Source organism: Silene latifolia, chromosome Y (assembly GCF_048544455.1).
Source record: "Silene latifolia isolate original U9 population chromosome Y, ASM4854445v1, whole genome shotgun sequence".
Lineage (NCBI taxonomy): Eukaryota > Viridiplantae > Streptophyta > Magnoliopsida > Caryophyllales > Caryophyllaceae > Silene > Silene latifolia.
This window is the reverse complement of record NC_133538.1, coordinates 228917228-228943158: the sequence shown is the minus strand read 5'-3', so window position 1 is coordinate 228943158 and position 25931 is coordinate 228917228. Positions and strand designations below refer to the sequence as shown.

The window sequence follows — 25931 nt, the reverse complement described above, 5'->3', positions numbered from 1 at the left end:
TCTTCAACTCAGATAGCTCACTTACCCTACCTGAAGATGACGCACCTTGATTGGGAGGAGGAAAGGAAGGAGGCTTTTGAAAGCCTTGTTGAATCTTATAAGGAGGTACATATGGCTGTTGCTGCTATGGTGGAGGAGTGGGATTGAGCACATTTTGACTTGTCCACCTTAAATTGGGATAGATAGCCCCTTGTTTGATATAATAAGAACCTCCTCCTTGCCTATACTGTTGAAAAGCAAGGACTTGTTCTTTCTCCGTAAGATAGTCAATAGCAGTATGACCGTCATTACTCCCACACCTCTCACATGTGACAGTGTCCTGTCTAGTCAACGGATGAACCGTCTGTTGATCTGCAGCAGGTTGCAGTTTTAATCTATCAAATCGGGCATTAATGGCTTCCAACTGAGCCACAACTGCCTTGTCAACCGCGTGAATTGTTCGAATATCATCTCGTGGGTTCCCATATTCAGCACAATGGGTCGCCATCTCCTCAATAATGGCCCATCCCTTATCATCATCAGTATTCTTTTAAAATCTTCCGTTGGATGAGGCGTCAAGTATAGCTCTGTGGTCATCGTACAACCCATTGTAGAACTGATTGGACAAAAACCACGGATCAAAATTATGGTGAGGAAGAGACCTCACCAACCTCTTGAACCGACACCAAGCTTCATAGAAAGCCTCATCAGGTGCCTGTTTGAAACTAGTAATCTTTGCCCTCAGCTGATTAGTGCGCTGTGGGGGGAAATACCTTTTATAGAAAGCAAGCGCGAGAGTCTCCCAATTCGCGATACCCGCGGCTGTACGGTCCAAGTCAGTCAGCCATTCCCTGGCTGAGTCAGTCAAAGAAAGAGGAAACAGCACCTCCTTAATCTTGTCTTGAGTTACCCCCTTTGTGGCGGGGATAGTAGAACAGTAGTCCGTAAAGACCTCCATATGCTTCCTCGGGTCTTCACCTGCCACACCTTTATAGAGATTTCTCTCCACCAGATTGATATAAGACGGACGGATTTTAAAAGTATTACCATCCTCAGTCTGGAGGTTGAAACCCTTGGGAATAGAAGATGGTTTAGGCTCTGAATGACTTGCAATATACGGCATCTTTACTAGTTGGTTTTGTGGACATCGGCCCAACTGTAAGCCCAGTCGATCTGCGGACGTGCAATGGTCTTTTCAAAGCCACACTCAGCGTCGTAAAAATGCTTTCGACCGGATCATTTTAGATCAGTCGGTTTCGTCTCGGTAAGGGTCTCGAAAAAATTAGATATGTTCAGAGTCGCCACCAAGCATTTGTGGGATGCTTGGAACCCCTTTGAATACACTTTATACCTCGGTCAAATGAAGCACAAAGGAGTGTTTGACATAGGTAGTAAAGATAAGGAATCGTCCCTCTTTAGCATCCTCTCTCTAGAATGACTCTCGTACGCCCTGGATAAGGTCGTCCACTATCCAAAGTTTCTGAGTACGAGTTGAAGGTACGTATTTGAAGCCCTTTAATCAGACACCCAATCCCGCCCACGGTAGCGGCCTCTACTGATCGTTCTGTCTCCTATTTTTCCGAATCCTTACTCTGTAACTTTCTCTTCCCTTTTATTCTTCCTTGTTTCTTTATTACTTTTATTATTTCTCTATTTAGTTGTCATGTCTTATGTTATTAGATTAGCAATTGCTAGTGTAGTATCTCGAGCCATGCGTAGCTAATTCCTTTAATATGTTAGGACTAGGGAAACCGTGGTAGCAATATGTTAGGATCGACATGATTAGATTAGTTTTGCGACAAGAATTGTATTAAGCAATATAATTGTGATTAGGTTGAATGAATGCATGCAGGAGACCGATTAATTAGTTACGCCAGACCTGGATCGAAACATTGGAAGGGAAGGCTTGCTTAATTACAATAGGTGATACCTAATTAGGGCGAAAGCTAAGTTAGGGAGACCCTAGGGTGATTAGAGACCGAAAGGGTATAATCGTAGGTTTAAGGACCGAAAGGTGACGACCTCGCTCTTCTTATCAATAATTTAATCGATTCAATTGACCCCATAGTGTAGCTGCCACGGTAGACCGATTCCTAGCATATTTCTCTCTTTTATCTGATTTACCCCTGTATTTCATCATTATTTTCTCTTGTTTTGATTTCTCTTGCCTTAGTCTCTTTAGTTTAGTTAAAACAATTAAAACCCCCACTGTGACCATAGACAGACCGAATAGACAAGTAGATAGTAAACCGCCTCCCTGTGGAGATCGACCCTACTTATCGCTAGCTTCTGTTAGTTATATTTAGGTATTTATTTTTGGTACATAACGACCGTTTCAAATTTTGGCGCCGTTGCCGGAGAGGCAACTATTTATTTATTTATTTAATTCTTTCTGTTTTTAGCCATAAGGGATTTTTCCCTTGAGGCCATTCTAATCTTTTTCTTTAGTGCTGTTTTAATAGGCCTTACAGGTTCTACCTAGACAGTTCTAGGTGAAAGATTTTCAACGGGAAAACTTGAGTACCTTTGACCCGTCACCTATGTTCCATTATATGGCGCATCAGGTGATTTACTGCGGGAGATGTGGTGCTGCTGAGCACAATGCAGCCTTTTGCATGGCAGAAAATGACAAAGTTTACGCGTTCCAGCAGCGCTGTCGAGCTAGTCAAGCAGTTGTAGTTGTGCCGCCACATCCACACTATCAACGAGGCTAACAAGAGCCTCTGTTTGTCTGGCCACCGTAACAAGATCCTCCTGATATACAGAAAGAAGAGATTGCAGAGCTGAAATCTTTGTTGGAAACACTTGCATCCAAAAGGCAAGAGAGTGATAGACGTATGGAAGCTCAATTCATTGAGCTGGAGTCACAAATAGCTCAGCTAGCTGTTGAGTCGGATAGTTGGCAAACAGAAGAGGTATACTATACCGAGAGCGGTTTTTCCTATGAAGAAAACGTGTTGCCCAATGCTGAGGATGATTTTTATGACTCGGATGACGAATTTCTATCATATTTCACTACCTTACATGAGGATTTCAGCGTTGTACAGGAAGAATCACTCGATCGAGTGACTTATATTAGTCGATCGAGTGAATTTCCATAAAAGTTGTTCGATCGAGTGGTTCAAAGCACTCGATCGATTGAAAATCAGGAGGGAAGTCCTCGATCGAGTAATAATTCTGCTCGATCGAGTGAGTTGGCCATCGAGAGCAATGATTTGTTGCTTGGGTTCGTTTTAAACGACAAGTTTGATGATGATAATGGATACGGTGAATCCCCCCTTTTCAAGGCCGAGCTGGATGCACTTAAGGCTGCGATTTACGGGATGAAATCCACTGAGGAGGTTGACGAGGAAGCAGCTGAGTCGGTAATTGCTCCTAGCACGGAAGAGGTAATAAATTCCTTTATCTATGATTCCATCGTTGAGAGCAACCAACCCGAGGTAGTAGACGGTAATTCTATTATCGTCTGTTTAAATAGTACATTGCCTTACTTGACTTATGCTTCGTATTCTAATGCTTTACCCCTCCCCAGTAGGTCAATTAATTTAACGATTTTTTCACCGTCCTTATCATTTCAAAACTGTTAATCTGAAACGGAGCCCTAATTTATTGTTAATTGCTCCTGCGCTCCTTTATTTTGTGGATAAATTTAGGAGCTCACATAGAAAATTTGTTAGGCTTAAACGGTTGTACATTTTTATTTCCTATATTTTTATTCCACCGTGGTGCTATTTACATTCTTGTGTAGCACATGCGCAGCTGTTTGATCGGTTGCTGCGCGCTTTGAGCTGTTTTGATTATGACTGATTGGAAAAGCTAGAAGAAAAAGAAGGTCGAGCTGGGACCTGTCTGAAGCTAGCGCTACCCGGGAGGCAACCCGGAGATTTAATTTTCATTTTCTATTTCATTTCAGTTGTAATAAATGGTTTTCATACCATAGACTATATCAGTATGCTTGTTTTGTTAGTTTGCGGGCTGTTTTTATTGCGTTTTGCAGGAACACACTGAGGATCACTCGATCGAGTACTCTTTGTACTCGATCGAGCACTTTTGCTGATAAATCCTCTCGATCGAGCAATTGTTCTACTCGATCGAGCACCTGCAAAGAGAGAACTACTCGATCGACCTAATTTCCTTTCGATCGAGCAATTTTGGATGCCCAACCCACTCGATCGACCACTGTTTGAGTGTCATCGAGTGTTTTTGACTTGGATTAGCTTCCTGTGACTGTATTCCGGGCCTTTAGCAACCTCCCATGTTCATGGCTGGTTTGGGGAGGTCCCTTATTCGCGCAATCTTGTGAGCTTTCCGTATTTACTCTCTTTCTCTTTTAATTTGCATTTCCTTTCCATGTTTTGGTACAATGGGGGCATTGTACAGTTTGGTTTGGGGAGGTTATGCATCCATATCTGTTCTGCATATTGTTTTTATTGCATTTCTGTTGTCACGTTTAATTTTTGTATGCATTGTTGTTTATTCTTATTAAAATTCAAAATCTCAAAAAAAATTTTAGAAAATTCAAAAATTCAAAAAAATTTCACGTTTATTTTAGCATGTAGGTGGAGTCGGAACGGTGGATTTCAATGATAATATTGCACTATATTTGTTTTTTTGCTTAAGCCTTGCATTAAACTAATTATCTTTTTAGCTTTGTCTTTTTACATATCGACGAGTTAATGTTAAAATTTAGCTGAACGAATAGACTTGACCTGTGATTTTGGCAACCTACTTATAATTTCTAAGGATTAGAGCCTTATAAACTGGTGTCATTTGTGATCAGTTTCATGTAGGATGGTGAGTAGTTACTCCTTGCATAACATGTTCATCAATTGGCACATATATGAAATTCAATTGCTTTTTGCCTGCATACATTCGGGTTAGTGGTTGGTGTCACATGCAGGGAGGTGCTTACATTTCCCCTTTCTTTCATTTTTACCCATAAACTCCACATTAACCAAATTTGCCTGTTGACCCTTAACTACATCCCAAATTTAGCATGCCTTGTCAAGCTACTTTATTGTGTTTTTGCGGTATATTTTTCATTGTGCCAAGTTTGGCTTGTATCTGTTGATTCGAAGGATGATGGAAAAAGACGTGAAAAAGATAAAAAAAAAAGACATGAAAAATGAAAAAAAAAAAAGAATTTGAAAAAGGAATTCGGAAAAAGAAAAGAAAAGAAGGAACCGAAAAAAATAGAAAATAAAAGATCTCGAAAAAAAGATGTTGTTTGATGAGACGGTTTCACTCCTATGCTTTATCTATATCATTTGAGGAGTATTTTCAGTTCGGTTTGGTGAGTTTTATGCCAAATGAAGGGCATTGTGCTTATTTCATAATTGCTTAAGAAATGGATGCTGTCATTTCATTTTGTTTAGGTACTAGCTTGATCACCTATACCTCCACATTCCCATAACTGTTTTGCCTTTTCTTACCCATTGCCTCACTTTACCATATTTTTGTAAGCCCTCGGCTGTGACAAGACCTTGTTTAGTTGGAATGTGTATACGGTAGCTAGAATTGTCTATCATATTAGTTGCATGCATGTTTATGTGGGTCGCAGTTTAGGTGAGCGACTATTTTTCATTCTCTCTTACATATATATGTTCACCCTTTGCTTCATGAGAGAAGAGTGACCCGTGAGAGTCCATTATCAAGGGTCTTGCAAGGTCGACACTTCAGCTTTATTATAAACATCTTATAACTCGTTTGCATTTGACTGTTTGCTACAAGTGTTAGTTTGCTTGCATTAAATTGGTTTAAGTAGGCATTTGTAGCCAGCTCTGAGTTATATTTTCCGTTCCATTAGTTTGCATTTAGTTTACTCGAGGACGAGTAAAGGTTTGGTTTGGGGAGATTTGATACGTGCATTTTATATAGTCTTTTTGGCCTATTTATGCACGTATTTCTATGTTATTATCGTGGTTTTATGCTACGAAATGCCCCGAATATGCTACTTTGGTTTATTTTGTCTTAATTGTAGGAACGGACCAAAAAGTAGTGAAAACAAGCCTTTTACCGTCCGATTCGCATGCATTTGGAGGAAGAGTAAATTTGGAGCGGAAATATAGCTATCTTGGGATGCGTGAAGCCATTTCGGGAGCTAAAAGGACAAGTTAAAGCTTCACTAACGAGAACAAGTAGCTGCTGAAGTTAGTTTTCACTCGATCGAGTGCTTTTCTAGTCGATCGAGTGGTTTTAGGTCATATAATAAGTCGATCGAGCACTTTATATGGTCGATCGACCAGTTGCCATTTAGTGTTTAGTCGATCGAGTAAGATTTTTGGTCGATCGAACAGTTTAAGCTCGGGTTTACTCGATCGAGTAGTTTAAAACCACTCGATCGAGTGGATTCTCTTATGGGCTTGGGCTTTTTAGTTTATTTCTGTCATTAGGTTAAATAAATCCCATTTTCTTATAAATAGGAAGGTATTTCGTCATTTGTATGGGTGCTTTTGCTGGGGGAAATCACACGTTACTTTCCTCTAGTTACTGTTTTAATACTACTTTCTGTTCTGTCTCCTATTTTTCCGAATCCTTACTCTGTAACTTTCTCTTCCCTTTTATTCTTCCTTGTTTCTTTATTGCTTTTATTATTTCTCTATTTAGTTGTCATATCTTATGTTATTAGATTAGCATTTGCTAGTGTAGTATACCGAGCCATGCGTAGCTAATTCCTTTAATATGTTAGGACTAGGGAAACCGTGGTAGCAATATGTTAGGATCGACATGATTAGATTAGTTTTGCGACAAGAATTGTATTAAGCAATATAATTGTAATTAGGTTGAATGAATGCATGCAGGAAACCGATTAATTAGTTACCCCCGACCTGGATCGAAAGATTGGAAGGGAAGGCTTGCTTAATTACAATAGGTGATTAGAGACCGAAAGGGTATAATCGTAGGTTTAAGGACCGAAAGGTGACGACCTCGCTCTTCTTATCAATAATTTAATCGATTCAGTTGACCCAATAGTGTAGCTACCACGGTAGACCGATTCCTAGCATATTTCTCTCTTTTATCTGATTTACCCGTGTATTTCATCATTATTTTCTCTTGTTTTGATTTCTCTTGCCTTAGTCTCTTTAGTTTAGTTAAAACAATTAAAACCCCCACTGTGATCTTAGACAGACCGAATAGACAAGTAGATAGTAAACCGCCTTCCTGTGGAGATCGACCCTACTTATCGCTAGCTCCTGTTAGTTTTATTTAGGTATTTATTTTTGGTACATAACGACCGTATCAGTAAAAACGGATTACAAATATGAAAATAGATTAATGAGGAAGGACGAAAACAAACACAGTTGAGTTCTGACCTGGGCACCCCATTGAGGCGCGGGCCTTTGTGCAGAACAAGAGGCTTCTGCCTCAGGCCAAAACTCAGTTTTAGCTCATCTATTCAATGTTTTGGATCGTGTTATGCATGTTTTAGCATGTTATGGTCATAAAACAAGCAAAGACATGATAAAAGAAGGATTTTTACACCCTCATACTTACATGTTTGGTTATGGCGAGAAACCGACGTAAGTGTAACAACTCGTTTGGTCGGAAAAGACTCGGTTTAAAACCGTTTTGGTAAGTAAAAAGAGTGTTTTATTAAGATTAGTGACGGTGTAGTGGTCGAAATGGTCAGTTAAGTGATTTAATGCACGTTGACGGTACAAACATGGTATAAGGCTTGTATTTATGATCGGTAGGTCGTAAATACGCGTCGGATTGTGACTTAAGAAGTCGAGTCGAGAGTTTTAAGGGAGAAAAGAGGGGGCGGACACTCGCGTAAATTCTCAAATGGTAGCATTTGAGGGGTATTTATAGGATAATAAGTGGTCGTGTGAGTTTTGAGCGACGTGTCCACCTGGGCTTCTCAATGAGGCGCGAGCCACGTTGCGGGTCTTCGAGTTGTCCTGTCACTTTCACACAAGTGCAATCATGATTTGTTCTATCCTAGGATTTGTAGTCACATGTTTGGTACTTGACCATTGATGAATCCGGGAAATCTTCGTACAGAAGGTTTGAAATGGTTTGTTTTTTGTGGTTGACTCGGTTTTACTCGTTGTTGGAGTCGGGATTTGAATTTTTGAGTCGGTTTTTGGTCCGGTGTCATTTTTGAGTCTAGTTAGTGTCGTTGTGACCCCGTCATCGTGTATTAAACACTCTAGGTACTTTCGAAATGTTTTGAAATGTTTTATTTTTGAAATCTTTTTCAGTTTTCCGACGTAAAGTTGTACAGAAACTGTCGATCAGACGCCGCGATTCCAAAACATGTTGTACTCCGATAATCATCGGATGTTTGTTGGAGTCTCAGCGGATACTGGGTATCTATAGAGCCCCCACTTTGACTGAGGCTTGGACAGGGCAAAAGTCAAAGTAGAGCCCCCAGGTCAATCAAAGATTACAACCTCGAGACCCAAACGACGTCATGGCGGCTCGAAAGGATTCGGGCCAAGGACCTGCCGTCGGGAAGGGCGACGCCAAGGCGACTCGAGGGTACGAGCCAAGGACCTGTCATCGGGAACAGTTTAGAGTCTGTCGACTATCCGTGCGGGTCGTTTAAAGTCCGTTAGACTATGTACAAAGGCTCGCCAGTCATAAGAAGGAGTCATACCTGAGGCATCTTCGGATATGTCCTCGCACGTTTGCGGACAAAGGCTCCCCAGCTGTGGTTCGTACATGAGGAGGGCTCGCCAGCAATGGTGCGTATATGAGGAGGGGTCGCCATCCGCGATGCGTAGTAAGGCTCGCCAGCCATGGGGCGTATATGAGGAGGGCTCGCCAGCCATGGGGCGTATATGAGGAGGGCTCGCCAGCCGCGATGCATAGTAACGCTCGCCAGTCATGGGGCGTATATGAGGAGGGCTCGCCAGCCGCGATGTGTAGTGAGGCTCGCCAACCATGGGGCGTATATAAAGAGGGCTCGCCAGCCGCGATGCGTTGTAAGGCTCGCCAGCCATGGTGCGTTCGCTTAATTGACCGTGAGAATAGCCGCATCGGATGGGCTTGTTTTAAAGGTAGCGGACTCATGATGCCGCTGTGGAAATAGTGAATTTTGAATTTCACTATCAATGTTGTTGAAAGGAGCGGGTCCCGCGAGGAAGCCCTCCTGTTGACATTTTGAAAGAATAGTGAATTTTGAATCTTCACTACTCGTTTTTGAATTTGAAGTGGCGGTTTTAATCTCCTTTTGTTTGAATTTTTTTTGAAGGAAATAGCGAATTTGAAATTTCGCTATTACGTCTGAAGTGAGGGTTTATGTGCCGCCGTTGACATGTGAAGGAAATAGTGAATTTGGAATCTTCACTATTAAGCTTGAAGTGACGATTTATGTGCCGCCGTTGACATGTGTGGTGAAAAAAGTGGAATTTAATTTCCAACTATTATTTTGAAAATGTCGGTTTTAATTGCCGTCGTTTGAAATTTGACGAAATAGTGAATTTGAATTTTCACTATTATTTTGAAAATTGACGGTTTTAATTGTCGTCGTTGAAATTTGACGAAATATTGAGCTTTCACTATTATTTTAAAAATTGACGGTTTTAATTGCCGTCGTTGAAATTTGACGAAATAGCGAATTTGAACTTTCACTATTATTTTGAAAATTGACGGTTTTAATTGCCGTCGTTAAAATTTAAAGGAAAATAGTGAATTTGAATTTTCACTATTATTTTGAAAATTGATGGTTTTAATTGCCGTCGTTGACATTTGACGAAATAGCGAATTTGAATTTTCACTATTTGATTTTGTATTTGAAAAATGGCGGTTTTAATCGACGTTTGTTTGGAATTTTGAAGGAAAATAGTGAATTTTTATTTCACTATTTGTTGTTGTATTTGAAAAATGACGGTCCTTAATGTCGTCATTGAAAATTTGAAGTTTGTTATAGGAAATTAGGCGAAAACCCAAAATTTCGCTGAAAGAGCAGGGAGCACCTCATTGAGGCGCGAGCAGGGAGCTTCCATATTTTTCTGTAAAAGACGCGAGAATGGCTTGCTCGTCATTCATTCTTCGTCTTCCTCAAAGAAACTCGAAAACCCGCGGAAAATCGCCATTGTTGGTCTCTAGCTTGCTTGCGTTCGTGCCATCATCAACAATGTCATCTCAAGGTATGTACTTCCTCTTGAATCCATTTGAATGTTGGTCTTTTGATAGATTGATTTAGGGCGAAATTTTACCCTAGAAAATCGATTTGGGCGTTTTTGATTGAGCCCATTTCGAGTGAAATTGATGATTGCATTAGGTTAGAAACCTGATTAGGAGTATAGGGGTGCTTTTAGTTTGCATTTTGGCCCCTGGTCCCGCTCCTTATGATCGAAAAACGTGAGTGAGGCGAAGAAACCTTTTCATTTCACAATGCCAAGTTTATTTGCTTGGATAGTGGGTCCCACTAGGTTGCATTGTAGTCGGGACAGACCGTATTTGCCATTGTGGACCTTTGTTGGGTATTGTGGGCAAAATTGGAATTTTTGCCTTTTGTGACGGTCTTATGTCTGACAGAATAAGCGTCTGTTTGAGCTTGAATTTAGTCAGTTTGCCTTGAAATGGACCTTATTGGTAGTTTAGGTCGCTTTGAGGTGTGATAAAATCACGTTGTCTTGTCGTGGTCGTATTTTGAATTTTTGACCAGTTTGCGCTCAAATTGGCGTAGAAATTGTCTCTTTGAGTTGTAGAGAAATACCCCATTGTATCGGGAACATATTTTGATTTGTCGGCGGACCTTGTATGGGTCTTGGGGTGCCGTTTTTTGTTGTGGCTGTTTTGACTCGTCTTTTGCTTGAAAAGAAGGGCGAGTCGTTTTTTTGCGTGTTTTTTTTTGTGAATTATTTTGTTTGTTTGGTTGGATTTGGGCGGAATTACCCTTGTTCTGTTTTGCAGGTTTCTTTTTTGGATTTGTCCAATTTATGACGTCGTAATGCCGAAATTTCGGTTGACGTTCTTTGTTTGCGGGGAACCATTTGGGACCTATGGGGTCTGTTGTGGAGGCCTTGGAAGAGGAAGATGATCCCGGAGGAGAAGAAGTGACCTGGGAGGCTGTCGCAGCCGACGTGGTGGTAGAGGATGATTCCGTAGAGGAGCGGAGGCGGTTGTCGCAGCCGGCTTGTGCCTTTCATTTTGGCTCATAGACAGGGCAACTGATGATTGGAGGTCAACACCGGGGTGATGCGTCGCATCATGGTCCTTGGCCGCCTTATCATCCAAAGTCTGCCAGACATTGTCTTCTTTTTTGTCGTGGAGAAGGAACGAGGTATTACTGTCATGGTAACCACCTCTGCTTCCGTTGTTGCTCCTCTGTTTCCTGTGTTGCTCCCTTTCTTTTCTGAGCGAAAGGATAGGGAGTGCTTAGTTTGGTAGGTGGCGGATAGCCCCCAGTTCGTTGCTTTGGGCCAGTGTCTGTATGATAGATGGTTGTTTTAGGCCAGTGTCTGTATGATAGATGTCTGTACTGGATCTTGTTTGTATGTTCAGACGTTTGTATCAAATGTGTGTCGATGTATTTTGCGTGAGGCGTGACAGGGCAGTCGTATACCTATCAAAAATAACCAACTGGCTCTAACTAATATAGCTAGGGAAGTCAGGTCGATCGCCACAGGGAGATGGGAAAATGTCAGCTTTGTCTAAGTTCGTCTCGGTAACAAAATTGGGGGGTTTTAATTGTGTTGTTCTAAAACTAAACAGAGTAAGAAAGAGAATAAACTAGAGAAAAGGAATCAAGCAGATAGAGAAAGCAGCTAAGACAGACCGTTCACCATGATCATTCGGTCAAGTAATCTAGGTCTCAGGTCAATGCAAGTATGGTCTAAAGAGCAGTGAATATCTTCTTTCGGTCTCAATTCGCCCTAAAGCACAAATAGCTTAGCTTTCGACCTAACTATAATGCCCTATTATTCGCCACTAGTCTCGCCCTTTCCAACCTTTCGGTCCATGTCATGGTTCACTGAGATATAAATGCCTAATTGCGTCGACTCAATTAAACAGATACAGATAAATGCAGCAGTTAACAACAAAGACTATACCAGCATTAACCTAATAAAACGATTACTATCCCTTCATAATCATGGATCCCCTTTAGTCTTAGCAGAAGGGAATTACCTACGCATTATTATTGAATTAGCAATCACAACATATAGATAATAGGAATTAAACATGATAACAAAACTAATAAGGATTAAAATAGAGTAAAGATGATAGCAATAAGAGAGAGATAGCAAAACAACAGTGAATATGATTAAGGAATTAAAAGGAATAATAATACCAATACAAATCTGAATCCGAGTAGCAAAGTGTAGAAAGAGAGTAAAAACCCAGAAACAATAGTCAGTGATAGAGTCAAAGGTGAATGCGAGGAGTTACGCAGTCTAGTGTTCTTTTAACATACGAAAATCCTCTCCTCAACCTAACCTATGGACTAATTACAAAAGCCCATACGAAATTAGGCGGAAAAAGTCTATTACAGGATAAACCACTCGATCGAGTGGAAATAAACCACTCGATCGAGCAACTAAGCATCAAACCTCTCGATCGAGTGGAAATAAACCACTCGATCAAGTAACTCCTTGTTATGTCTTCTCTTTTGTATACTCGAACTGCTCGATCGAGTATCCTTCAATATATAAAGCATTCGATCGACTAGAAAAGTAGTCAATCGAGCTGTTTAGGCACGTTCGTCATTGTAACATCTTCCGAAACCAGCTCATGTGTCCTAAAAGTGTTAGATTCCAAGCTCCGGCTCCTCGTTCTCCAAAAATGCATGCAACTGGGACGAATTAAGGCTCGATTTAGCTCCTCTTTGGTTTATTCCTGCAATTTACATAAAACGAACCAAAGTGGTATATTCGGGGGTATTTGTAGCCAGATGCTACATAAATAATACAGAAATGCGTGTAAAAATGAGGTAAAAACCTTATATAAAATACACGCATCAAGGCGGTTTGTATATATGTGTTTTTGGATTGTGGTTCATTTTGTGATTTTTTGGCTTTTTTGTGTTGTGTTTCGGAGGAGCGCTGTCGGCTATTAATTCCCCTTTTGATTTGCATCAGTTCATGCATCGTTAGTGTAGAAAACAGGCAACAGGTAGCACATATGCATAAACGCAAACACGTAAAAAGCATTTCATTGAAAACAAAGATTAACCACGATGCCACGAAGTTGAAATGTAAAATAAATTTTGAAAATTATCGCGACAAGTCGTCACGTTTGGACTCCGAAAGGAATTGATTTGAAAATTTGAGCAATTAACTCGTGTCGTGAATTAAATTGCATCGAAATTATTGAAATTGATTTGTAACTCGAAAAATTCAAACTCAAATCGTTAGGGAAGAATTTTAGAAAAGATTTTTACGAGTATATTTGATTCGATTTTTGTGAGGTCAAGACTCGAATTTGCGAGTACTTGAATTTTAAGGAAATTTGATGTCGTGTTTTTAATTCTCGATTTTTTTTTTGCTGCAAAATTGCGAAAAAGCAAAAAATTTTCGGAATTTCGACTGACATGGAAACGATCCGTCGCGGATCGGGGTGACTAGCCCTTCCCCCCTTAAAAAAGGAAAGAAAAATCCGTAAGTTTAAAGCTGCGTCATGGAAACCGTGTCAGATTTCGTAAAAAGCGAAAACAAGGAAATGTGATTGTGAGAAAGCAGAAAATGTTCTAAACCATCCCGAAAAGACGAGGTTGTCAACTTGAAGTATCGAGAGGTTGGCAAGGCCAACTGTGCCGTCTTTGAGGATTATGTTGATGTGGTTAGCCCGGATGTGATGAGGCCACCAAAGAAGAGAAGCTCGGGTCCCAAAAATATGGTGGGCCGTGCATGGGCTCGTTTCGGGCCGAACATGGGGTCTTGCACTAGACCGGAGGCCGTTGTAGATCCGTTGAGGATCCGTTCTGAAGAGGAAATCTGTGTTAGGCGGGCCAACAAAAAGAACAAGGGGAAGATGTACCTTGAGGGAAAAGGAAAGGGTAGAATGGAAGAATGAAGAACTCCATTACCCACTTTATTATTATGTTGTATTATTGTTGTGAGTTTTTATTATGTTGTACGAGCTATGTTTTGTGTGTTTTGTGCTAGTTTCATTATGTGAGGTGTTTTAGTTGATACTTTAGCTTTGACAAGTTGTAGACTCGCCGAGCTTTATTTGTTGTTGAAATTGTATTCCCCCCCCCCCCCCAAATTATTAATTAAATAAGAGGATTACTCGTGTCGAAATTGTGAACGCTTGTTTCTTCCATCCATTTTGTAAAGGCAATTCGATTTGAATCGTCCTAAACAGTTGCACTTGGGAAAGTGAGATTTTTGGGAGGAAGGGAGAAAGGCTTATTTTTGGTATTTTTTGTGGGGAAAAGGGAATGTTGTTCCCTTTGCTCTTTTTTTGATGGGGATGTTTTTTTTGTATGGAGATGTTTTTTTTTTATTATGGGGATGGTTGTATCCTTCCTGTGTAGGAAAGAACAACCTACGTATCCACCTGGAGAGGTGAAATCAAACCATGATCGTAGTTCAAAATGTTCTGTAATTTGATTGGGTTTTGTTGTTGTATCCCTCATGCATAAGAGGGACTGCCTACATATCCACCTGAAGAGGTGAAATCAAACCATGCTCGTAGTTCAGGGGTTTTTTTTGTTTTAGTGAAAATGGATGTTGCCTTTGACAGATCAAAGGACCTTTGAAACGGGCAAGGTGCCGTAACTTAGACTCGATAAAACATGCAATTTCAAATCAGAATGCGTTTGAGGAACTTGACTTGAAAAGGGTTCAGGTGGTTGCTAGCTGTAAAATTAGGCTAAGGTCGTTGGTTGCCATGGTTCAAGGGTAGTATTTCTTGAGTTGGGTCTAGGTTGGTCGGGCTTGTAAAATCCTCCCCGTCCAGGTTACTCAGTCTCACAGCGCCCCCCGAAAGTATTTTCTTGACCAGCTATGGCCCGGCCCAGTTGGGTTTGAATTTTCCCCTCCGATCGACAGGTAGTGGTGCTCGGACTGACTTGAGGACTATGTCTCCCTCCTTAATGTTCCTGGGTTTGACGTTCTTGTTGAATGTCAGTTGTATACGTCGTTGGTATAGCTGGACGTTGTGCAAGGCGTTGAGTCGTCGCTCGTCTAGAAGAGTGAGTTGCTCGTACCTTTGACGGGTCCATTCCGCCTCAGGAACTTGACTCTCTAATAGGAGACGTAGAGAAGGGACCTCTAACTCTACCGGTTGAACCGCCTCCATGCCGTATGCTAGGTAGAAGGGTGTGGCGCCTGTCGGTGTTCGAATGGAGGTTTGTTATCCCCATAGTGCGAATGGAGTTTGCTCGGCCAATCGCGGTAGTTGTCTTTCATTTTCTTGATAATGGTGACAAGAGTTTTGTTAGATGCCTCCAGCGCTCCGTTAGTTTTGGGACGGTAAGGGGATGATCGATGTCGTTTGATATTGTATTTGTCCAGCAAGGCCTGAGTTTCCGCCCGGAAGTGAGAGCCTTGATCGCTGATGATTTCATGGGGTACCCCATATCAGCAGATGATGTTGTTTTGGATGAACTTGGCCACTTGTTTGGCGGTCAAGACTGCATATGACTACGCTACTACCCATTTGGTGAAATAGTCGATGGCGACGAGGACGAAACGATGCCCCTTGGTGCCTACCGGGTTAACTTTCCCGATGATGTCGATGCCCCAGGTCGAGAAAGGCCAGGGTGATGTCATGGTGTATAAAAGGGATGGTGGTATGTGCTATATGTTGGCGAAGATTTGGCAATTGTGGCAATGTTTCACGTAGTTACGGCAATCGACTTCCATGGTGGTCCAGTAGTAACCTAGCCGCATGATTTTTCGGGTAAGCATCATTGCGCTCATGTGAAGGCCACATTCTCCGTCGTGGACCTCTCCCATGACTTTTTTGGCTTTATGATGGTCAATGCAAAGGAGGAGAATCCCTTCAGGTGTTCTTTTGTATAGTTTATTTTGGTTCATCACGAATTGTGATGCAAGTAAACGAATGGCTCTTTGTCCTCATGGGTCGGAGTTAGGAGGGAATTCGTTTTTGGTTTTGTAGTTGAGGATGGCTTGGTACCAAGGCTCGACATGGCTTTGCTCATCGTTGTTGATGGCACAAATGTGAGCTGGCACGCTCCTTCTCTCGACACATAGGGGCATCGATGTCATGTCGTCAGGTATATTGACGAGCGCAGCAGGTTTTGCCAGGGCATCAGCAAATTGATTTTCCTCTCGCGGCAAATGGAAGGCGTCGGAGTCGGCATGAAGGTTGTCTTCGTCAGGAAGTGACCATGTGTCGGTCGTTGGATTCTCGTTGACGGGATTTTCTACCAGGAAATCGGCGACTGCTCTCCCGTTGATAACCTTGAGGGGTACAAACTTGAGATCAAATTCGGACAGCATGAGTGTCCACCTAGACAGCCTTCCGTTTAGTACGGGTTTTTCGAAGATGTATTTGATTGGGTCCATCTTGGAGTAGATGTGGACCGTGTAGCTGAGCATGTAATGCCGCAGCTTCTTTGTCGACCATACTAGGGCAAGGCATGTCTTCTCCAGTTGGATGTACCTCATCTCGTACTCAATGAACTTTTGTTGATGTAGTAGATGGCTCGTTCTTCACCGTCGACTGTTTGTCCTAGCATTGCTCCTATGGATGTATCGGTAACAGTCAGGTATAGGGATAAAGGAATCCCCGGTTGAGGTGGTATGAGGACAGGAGGCTTGGATAGGATTTCTTTCATCCTCTCGAAGGCTTTTTTACAGTCGTCGTCCCAATCGGTGTGATCGGAGGTGCGAAGCTTCTTGAATATTGGTTCACAAATCATGGTGAGCTTGGCAATGAAGCGGCTGATGTGTTGGACCTGACCGAGAAATCCCCGAATCTCCTCTCCTTCTTAGGCCGTTGCATTTGTTGAAGGGCTTTGATTTTGGTTGGATCAATCTCAATACCTCTTTTGCTGACGACATGTCCCAAGAGTTTTCCGGAGGTAACCCCGAATGCACACTTATGAGGATTTAGTCTCATGTTATATTTCCCAGACGAGCGAAGAATTTCCGAAGGGCACTGATGTGGCCGCCCGTTCTGTTGACTTGACGATAATGTCATCGACATATACCTCTACCTCCTTGTGCATTATATCATGTAGGAGAGTGGTAGCGGTTCTTTAAGAAGTTGCCCCGGCGTTGATGAGACCGAAACGCATGACCGTGTAGCAATATGTACCCCACTGCGTAGTGAATGCAGTCTTGTGCATGTCTTCCTCAGCCATTTTAATCTGGTTGTACCCATCATACCCGTCCATGAATGATAGGAGGGCATGCTCGGCAGTATTGTCCACCAGAATGTCAACATGTGGCAAAGGGAAGTCGTCCTTTGGACTCGCCTTGTTCAGATCCCTGAAGTCGACGCAAACCCGAATTCTTCCGTCTTTCTTCGGTATAGGCACAATGTTGGCCACCCAGTCAGAGTATACAGACACTTTGATGAAACCAGCCTTTAACTGTTTATCCACTTCTTCCTTGATTTTCAGGGCCTATTCAGGACGCATTCGACGCAGCTTCTGCTTCACGGGTTTAGCTTCGGGCTTAATGGGTATCCGGTGCTCTGCAATTTCCCTCTCAATCCCAGGCATATCTCTGTAGGACCTGGCGAATACATCCTTGTATTCGTGGACGAGGTTAATGAACTGTTGTCTTTCCGAGGTGTCCAGGGTTGTCCTTATCCTAAGTTCTTGAGGTGTGTTGTCGGTTCCAACATTAATAGGTTATGTTTCCTCAATGACAGGGGTTCTGGTCTCCCGTTTATCAAGTTCTTTGGCTAAGTGAGGTGGGTAGTCACTCAAGTCAAATTCCTTATAGTCATTCAGAATTGCATTGAAGTTAAATTGAGACGAGTCATAAGCATACTTAGCAGTCATTAAGTTGAAACGAGCGAAAAGCTCGGAGAGGACAGACATCTCATTGTCAGTCAAAGGCGTCACAGAAGAGGAGGTGGCCCCTGGAACAGGCTCCAGGTTGTCACCTTTCATGGGATTAGGGGTGACCCTAGTAGACTCAGCCTTTGAATCAGCCACGACTTTGTGATAAAACAGAGGGAAGGGAACCTTGACTGGGACACCAGGAGTGTTGGGAGCTATGACAGACTCTGACTCCGAATCAGACTCAGATTCAGATTCCGACTCAGATTCAGATTCTTCTTCACTTCCCTCTTTGAACATAGGGCCTTCTCCAGTTATGATCTTGAGAATACGGCCTCGGCGATCGGTCTACTTGTCGGTCTTCCTCCAGCCTTCTGCAGCTTTCTCCGGGTTAGTATCGGAGATCAACGCGGTTGGGTCAAACTGGTTATCCTTCCGGGCGATTATATGATGTCCTCATAGTCGAGGTGCTAGATGTTATCCTCTCTAAAGAGGGGGGTGACAGCTTGTCCATTGAGGCATGACGACGGCTTAGACTCGGTTGATGCAGCTTCGGTGTTGTCGGGGATGAAGTAGCATTCTTGGAAGACTTCCACACCCGGGTACCTCATCTGGGCCACAGAGTCATATATCTCACTACTACATTTAGATTCTATAGCAACACTTTGCTATTGTTGCATAATGTCATATAAATGTTGCAATAGAGTTTATGCAACACTTAATCAAGTGCTACATCAGGTCTTGTTGCATTAGGTCATTGCAACGCTTAATGCAACACTTTTTAATCTGAAGCAACACTTTTGAAAAGTGTTGCATTGGTCATGTTTATGCAACGCTTTTTCAATTGCAAAGGCAACATTTTTTATCTTCTAATGCAACATTTCTTATGTAAAAAAAGCAGCACTTCCTAAACTAATGCAATACTTTTCTTGTTGATAAGCAACATTTATATCAAATTAATGCAACATTTTTATTTTGGAAACACAACACTCGTTACGTCCCAAAACAACACTTATAATAAACAAATGCAACACTAATTTATTCAAAAACAACACTTAATAAAGTGCAACGACATAAGGACTTGTAAGGCACGCAACAATTGTAATTCTCTCTAATTGTGCATTCAATTGATTCAGTCTCAAAAATATATGTCAATTACATTTCAAAAAAGGATCAAAAGTAGAACTTCGATCGCAAATGTTCAATTATTTAACTAAAACAAATATAACAAATGTTTAAATAGAACAAATAATAATTCTTAACGACTATTTGAAAGCTACTAATTATAAGTCTTCATTCTTGTATTGTGAGCATATATATGTTGCCAGCCGGACAAAAAATCAACCCGTCATCATTGTTAATACCTCAAATGCAACCTGTAACATAAAAAATAGAACATTGTTAGATTTGAGGATTCAAAGGCTCAATAGGCATAGATGATACGTCACACTTAATTATCACGAAATAATAAATAATGCATTAAAGAACAACTAATTAACAAGGATGTGCAGAAAATAGAGTACGTGATTGTACACAAGGTGTAGCCTATGTGAAACGTTTGAGTTTGATCTGCAAAGGTAGGCCTACTTTCACGTGAAATTGGAATCAACAAGAAAAAGCAAGCAGAATTCTCACAATACGAGTTCAAAGACTGGAAGGGTTTGATGCAATTGCAGACTGCTGACAGAATGACCTGATGATGATGACATAAATCTTAGTGATAAAAGGTTCAGAGGAAGATCTAAAATCAACAAAACATTTTGCGTGTGTTGTAGTGAAAAAACCATCCAACACCCTTCTATATTTAATATAGATGATGCATGTATCAAGTCTCTAGTGTGTGTAAAGCTAGAGCATAGAATGAATCTAAGTGACACACCACACTATAAGACCATCAAAAATCCTGACTTTCATGAATAAGATTTCATAACGATTTTTTTGCCAATTTTTGAACATTCTGAACTAAGTCTCATTCTTTTCAGTTCTCAATCAATTAAGAGATGTAAGACCAATTATAAACACATAAGAAAACTATATGCTCAGGAAAAATACACCAACAAACATAAGGAGAGGGATTTCATGGCTCAAACGTAATGACATATTGACATGTAAGGGAAAGTTGATGTGTCATAGTCTCAATACTTGGGAGAGTCTTACTGATAATGTTACCCTAAGTTAATAAATTTCAAAAAGGTTATTCCACATATAGTTGAGGAAGTTCTTTAATTATGTTTTAGGTACCTAATCAATCATAGGCATCAATCCTATAACTTTAGCGCACAAGCAGCACATGAATCCCACAAATTAGTGTCCAAGTTCTACATAAAAAAAATTAGAATCACACAAACTAGTGCAAGTTATATATTACACAAATTAGCCTCCAAACACTATATTTCAGGTGCCGATCTCAGCACCTAATATATTCAGAGAACCAATAGCATCAAGCAAAGTAGCTATATAAAAAGGGTATATAAGAATTAATACTGCTGCACATAAGCAATGGCCAGATGAGATTATCTTACAGGGGATAGATGGATTGAATCTGCACATCAGCATGAAACAATTTACACTCTTTAGAAAAGATCTGTGCTTGCCTCTCTGCAATTGAATCAATTAATTGTATGTCCTTTGTCACCCGATCGTCTACACAGCAAAATAAGATAAGCACTATTACAAAAAACGCCAAGGAAACCGGTTTATAACCGGTCTCTAGCTCATAGGTGTCTTAGCCTAAGACACCGGTTATTTAAACCGGTTTCTTTGGTATTACCAAAGACTCCAAAGCACAGACATACAAGCACTGAAGCACATAAGTTCTTGCACGATGGCATTTAAACAGCTTCCTAGCATTTGAACATCTTGACAAACCTCTCAAATGTTCAAACAACAGTAAATGAACTATAAAGTATAAAGTAAATCAATAAAGAAGTAACAGACCTTAAAGCCTGGAATAAATCACCCTTCGCAAATCTGAAGCCATCAACAGGTCCTTGTCTAGTGAGTTGAACACCATGTGCAAGGGCTAGTATGTCAACCTGAACAAAATTCAGCAAGTTTAATAAGTAATAACTAAATCCATGTGCAAATTGCAATGCTGCCTATTAAGCGTGTGACTATACAACGAAGCAAGAACAACTGAGTAAGTCGTGAGAGTATCACCTCGTCAAATGGGGGCATTTCAAGAAGAGGCTCTTGTAGTGTAGCTGGAGGATCTTTGTCATCAAGAAGTAGCCTCTATGTAAGATGTGAGATGGGTGAAGAGACTCCTTGACGAAGACAGAATTCCTAATGTATACTAGTTTTCCAACAGAACAAAAGCACCATAAACAAATCCATCGGACAACTACTGAGTAAGATCAAGAGGGAAAAAATAAAAAATAAAGGAGGTTAATACTTAATTAAGAATACTTAATTAAGTATCTTAGGGATTCACAACCAGAACAAAAGGATAAGCAAATACAATTTGTTAGGGGTCATTTTTTGTTCCCAGCAACTCCTAAGATAGTCTCAAATATCAACTTACACAGAAGTAGCAAAATAATAGTGCAATTCTAATATTTAAAACACCCACTTTCCCTTGTCCAAATAGGCAACTCCCCAACAATCATAGATGGCCAAATTTATAGAGCTTCCATATCCAAATGGAGTTCAGAGTATTTCAGCTGAATTCGGTTAGTCTCGCATTACATTAGTATAAAACCATCTTTCAAGAGACTAATTGTTTGCCTAAATATAGAATGATCAGTAAGAAGGTAACAAGGTAAGTAAAAGAAGGTAAGTACCTACTTTATGGTGTGCTGGTGTTAAACAGATCCTGGAGGGTTGCCTACTCTCGTGCCAGGAATCATACTTATATCATCATTATATGGAACTATGGAAGATCCTGAGCGGCCACTGAATCACTGCAGTTTTGACAAGAGAAAAGAACACCATATTAGAGAGATGGAGCTTGAAGCCCAATTTAGGACAACCACAAAAACAGAACCTTAAACTAACTTGGCTTGGGGTCGACCACAGAAATGCAATTGGCTAAAATGTTGGACTTGGCATAATTTCTGACATAGTCGTACTTCAAAATCATGCTCTTATAACTTAAGCCATAAAACCAAGATTTAGATTCACTTTTTATGAGCTACCACCTCTCCACCATCATGGGATCACATTCGAAGGCGATTGCATCCAATGTAACAAAAACTCTCCCTCCTCTCCACCCCTAACCCGGCCTGTTTGACACCCATACTCAAATATATGTAAAGACAACACCACACCCAACAATCCCGCATCACAATCACACTAGAACAATGAATGAGTCCTATTATATATTCTAAAGTCTTCACGCAATGTGAAGCAAAGAAATCAAAGGGAAATTAAGCAGTATGAAGTAGTTATAATATGGCAAAAATATGTAACTTCAATCAAAAGTGTTCGTAACCAAGTGATGAGGAACCCTTACAGTAAAAAACAGGAAGTGAGTAATCAAATTGTAAACTCGAGACACACAACATCACAGAACTTACAAACATAATTGAAAGAAAGAAAAATCATGAACCAACAATGTCGAGATTGATCTCATTTCAAAAGATGGGACTACAAGCAATTAAACACTATCTGATAGTATTCAATTCTACCATACTACATCAAAAGATTTAATACTAAAACATTACCCCAATTAATATATTAAAAGGGCCTAAATACAATGCCCTTGCCAACTGGTTTTTGCAAATAATAGAGAAGACAGAAAAACTTCATAAATTGAAAATGGGCTGTACTTACTTTGAGCATGAAATTACCGATGATTGATACCAGAAATTCCCTCAATAATCGCCCCATTTTCGTATATACCGAACCCTAATTCCGTGCAATTGAATTATCGACGACTGATTAGGATAATTGATTTGGGGATTTTACTCGTACTCGAGCCTAGAGCAAATGAAGAAGGAGGTCGGTCGGTGGCGAGGCCAAAGAAGATCGTGATTGGTTACAGTGAGTGTGACTTTGATTAGAGAATGGAGATGAAGGTGCGGGGGAGGGAGGGTTTGATACTTTGATCGAGTAAAATTTTTGTACAGGAAGTTTTCTTGTTCTTTTGAGTTTGATTACTTAAGGGGTTGAAATAGGACACGTCATTTCAGTAAAATGTTTTGAGCGGCTGAACAAAAAAATGAAATTTTTATGAAGGGTTTATAACTTATGTGATATAAGTGTTGCACAAGTGTTGCGACAAAATACAACATTTGTATAAAAACGTTGCACTTCGAGTAATACATTGCAACACTTATATTAAAGTGTTGCCCTATGTAAGTAAAAGTACCATTTATAAATTAAGCGTTGCTTAATTAACTGAAAATTGCAACACAAACCGTAAGTGTTGCACACGAAATGTTGCATTAGGTCTATTTTTGTAGTAGTGTCTGCTCCGAAAAGTCATGGTAGAACTCGGACTCTCCCTCGAGGACAAAGCATCCATTAAGAGTCAGATGATAGGGACGGAGGATAACCTCGTGCTTCTTGCGTTTTCGAACTAGGAGGTTCATCTCCTGGATATCTTCATCAGTAGGTTCATAGCCCAGTCCGAATCGGATGTTGGGGACCTTAGCCGGTTTCAAGGGAGATAAGGTGCTCTTCAGTGGATTAAGGGGCAGACCCGGGAAGTAATCCTGGTGCATCATGATGCGGTTGACCGTGAGGTTGGAAAACGGGTCACAATTAAAGGTGGTTGATTCATCAGTTATGGCGTTCACGGCTTGGAATCCTCGCATTTCATTATCATCCTCCTAAATGGCCTGGGATGCTATTCCCTGTCTCATGACGGCTTTGATCGGGGAAGCCGAAATCATGATCGTTTTCCCTTTGAAGGGACCCTGATTTTCTGGTGGAGAGTTGAGGTAACTGCCTTAACGACATGAATCCAGTGGTCCGGTTGCGACAGTTAGAGTTATAAGCCAAGCGACCGTGCGATGAGTGCCATCATAGGCGCGTACTCCTTGATTTGTCGGGACCAGATCAGCTTCCTTAATACCCAGTTTGTGAGCCGTCTTGAGCGGAATGACATTCACTGCGGACCTGTCATCCACAAGGACCATGGGCACATTATTCTTGAGACATTATACGGTAATGTATAGGGCAAGATTATGATTGGCTCCGAAGGGAAGGATATCCTCGTCAGAGAAGACGACCGGGTTGTTCAAGTCAGGGGCTTCCCGTGTCATGTGTGCCACTATTTCTTCAGGGGATGAGGTGGAGGGCACAGCTAATTTTCCCAAGGCCTGTAGCAAAGCCTATCGATATTCAAAGGATGTCGTGATCAGTTGCCAAATTTTGAATGCTCGGGTGCCTTTGGTTGAGTGCCCATGTTCGGGACGACTTGGTCATTCGTTGTTGGAATGACCGTTGGATTGTTCGGGTTCTGATAGGGGCGTCCGGTTTAGGTAAGGTGACCGATCTCCTTTGCTTGCTTCCTTGGGACGATATAGACATCCTCAACATCATCTCTCCATATGCCATTAATTTTCGAATTCCGAGGGTACCTTGGAAGGGTATTCCTCAGTGGGCAGTTTTTGTGAGGGACATTTTTGTGGGGGTGATTTTTGTGACGGTAGTTATTGTGAGGCTGATTATTGTGGGGGTGATTATCTTGAGGTGCATGCCAGAATGGTCGCGGGAGTAATCCATCCTGGTGAGGGTAGTTTTGGGCGCTCGGGGGACTCTCCCTCGGGCGTGGTAGTGGAGGATTGAAGATAAGTCGACGGTAGGCATTGTCAAGTTGGGTGATCCATTCGGAGATAATGGCTATGGCTTCCTCAACCTGTTGGAACATGGTGAGCATAGTGGCGGCACTGAACACAAATACCCCGTCCAAGAGATCTTTTTCCAAGGCATTGACCTCGTCATCAACTGGTAGGATGAGGTGTGAGGAGTCCAGAGTTGGCTCATCGTTGGAGATAACGTGGATTCCCAAAGGGTTGGTTTTGTTGTTCGGCTTAGTTGGCGGGGGTAAAGGCAAATCCTCTTTCTCAATCATGTCTTGGATGACGTGTTTGAGTTTGAAGCAGGTTTTCGTATCATGCCCTTTCCCTAGATGGTACTGACAGTAGGCATTGGGGTTCCATAAGCGGGATTTCTTAGGATCGGTCAGATCCGGGGTGGGTCCGATTGGTTGTAACTTCTCCTGGTCCATGAGCCTCTTCAGGGCGCTTGCATAAGTTTACCCTATATTAGTGAACACTCTCTGGGGGCGCTGAGCTCTCTTGGCGGTTGGTTCAAGGAGGTTGACCTCTTCAATCTTGTTCTTTTGACCATAAGGGCGAGATCCGGTTGAGGTGGATCCCTGGTAGCCTCTACCAGTGGTCTTGGCTAGGACACCCTTTCGGAGGTCATCTTCAATGCGTATCCCGAGGATTTGCAGATCCTAGAAGGTCTTAATGATTTGCTACCTCAGTAGATTGGCATACATTGGGCGGAGATTGTTGACAAACTTTTCCACCAAGGTTGATTCAATCGGCTTGCTGACCAGCTGAGTACTTACCCTCCTCCAACGGGCTAAGAACTCGGTGAATCCCTCCTTCTCGTTCTGGGTTAGGACCTCAAGAGTACGGGTATTGGCTTAGATTTAAACATTGTCGGCATATTGCTTAGCAAATTCAACTGCGACCTCATCCCAAGTAGTAAGGTTCTTCGGATCAATGGAGTGGTACCATTGGCGAGGGATCAGTTCGAGAGAGGACGAAAGATCCGGGTGAAAAGTTCCTGTTTTACTCCTTTTATGGCCATATAGTCTTTGAAGGCATGGATATGATTGAGTGGGTCCTCCTTCCTTTGAACTTGGGCGCATCAGTCAGGGTAAAGTTGTCAGGTAATTGATCCCCAACAGGTTCGAACCTTTGGTTGTTCTCAAGATGGATATTGTTACCCCGGGCTAGGAGCTGTTTTTCCAGGAGCTTGAGCCTTTTCTCAGTTTCAGTCAAAGGCGGAGTGTTGTGTTCTCCAGTTTCTTTGTTTTCCAGGGTCTCGATACTGGACTCGACACGATCCAGAGTGACCTTAAGAGCGGTGAGCAGGCTGGCTAGCTGAGCAG

At 41.6% G+C, this 25931-nt stretch overlaps 1 long non-coding RNA gene and 1 other non-coding gene across 2 annotated transcripts; one reads left to right on the top strand and one right to left on the bottom strand.

The window, feature by feature from the left end:
• Positions 1-620: 620 nt before the first annotated feature.
• LOC141636446 (small nucleolar RNA R71) lies at positions 621-726 on the top strand. The gene has a single exon (XR_012541056.1). It is a non-coding gene; the product is annotated as a small nucleolar RNA R71 (small nucleolar RNA).
• Positions 727-18968: 18242 nt separating this feature from the next.
• Positions 18969-20815, bottom strand: LOC141626935 (uncharacterized). The gene is made up of 3 exons (XR_012536502.1): positions 20380-20815; positions 19493-19550; positions 18969-19233 (listed from the first exon to the last, which is right to left on the bottom strand). It is a non-coding gene; the product is annotated as an uncharacterized LOC141626935 (long non-coding RNA).
• Positions 20816-25931: the final 5116 nt, after the last annotated feature.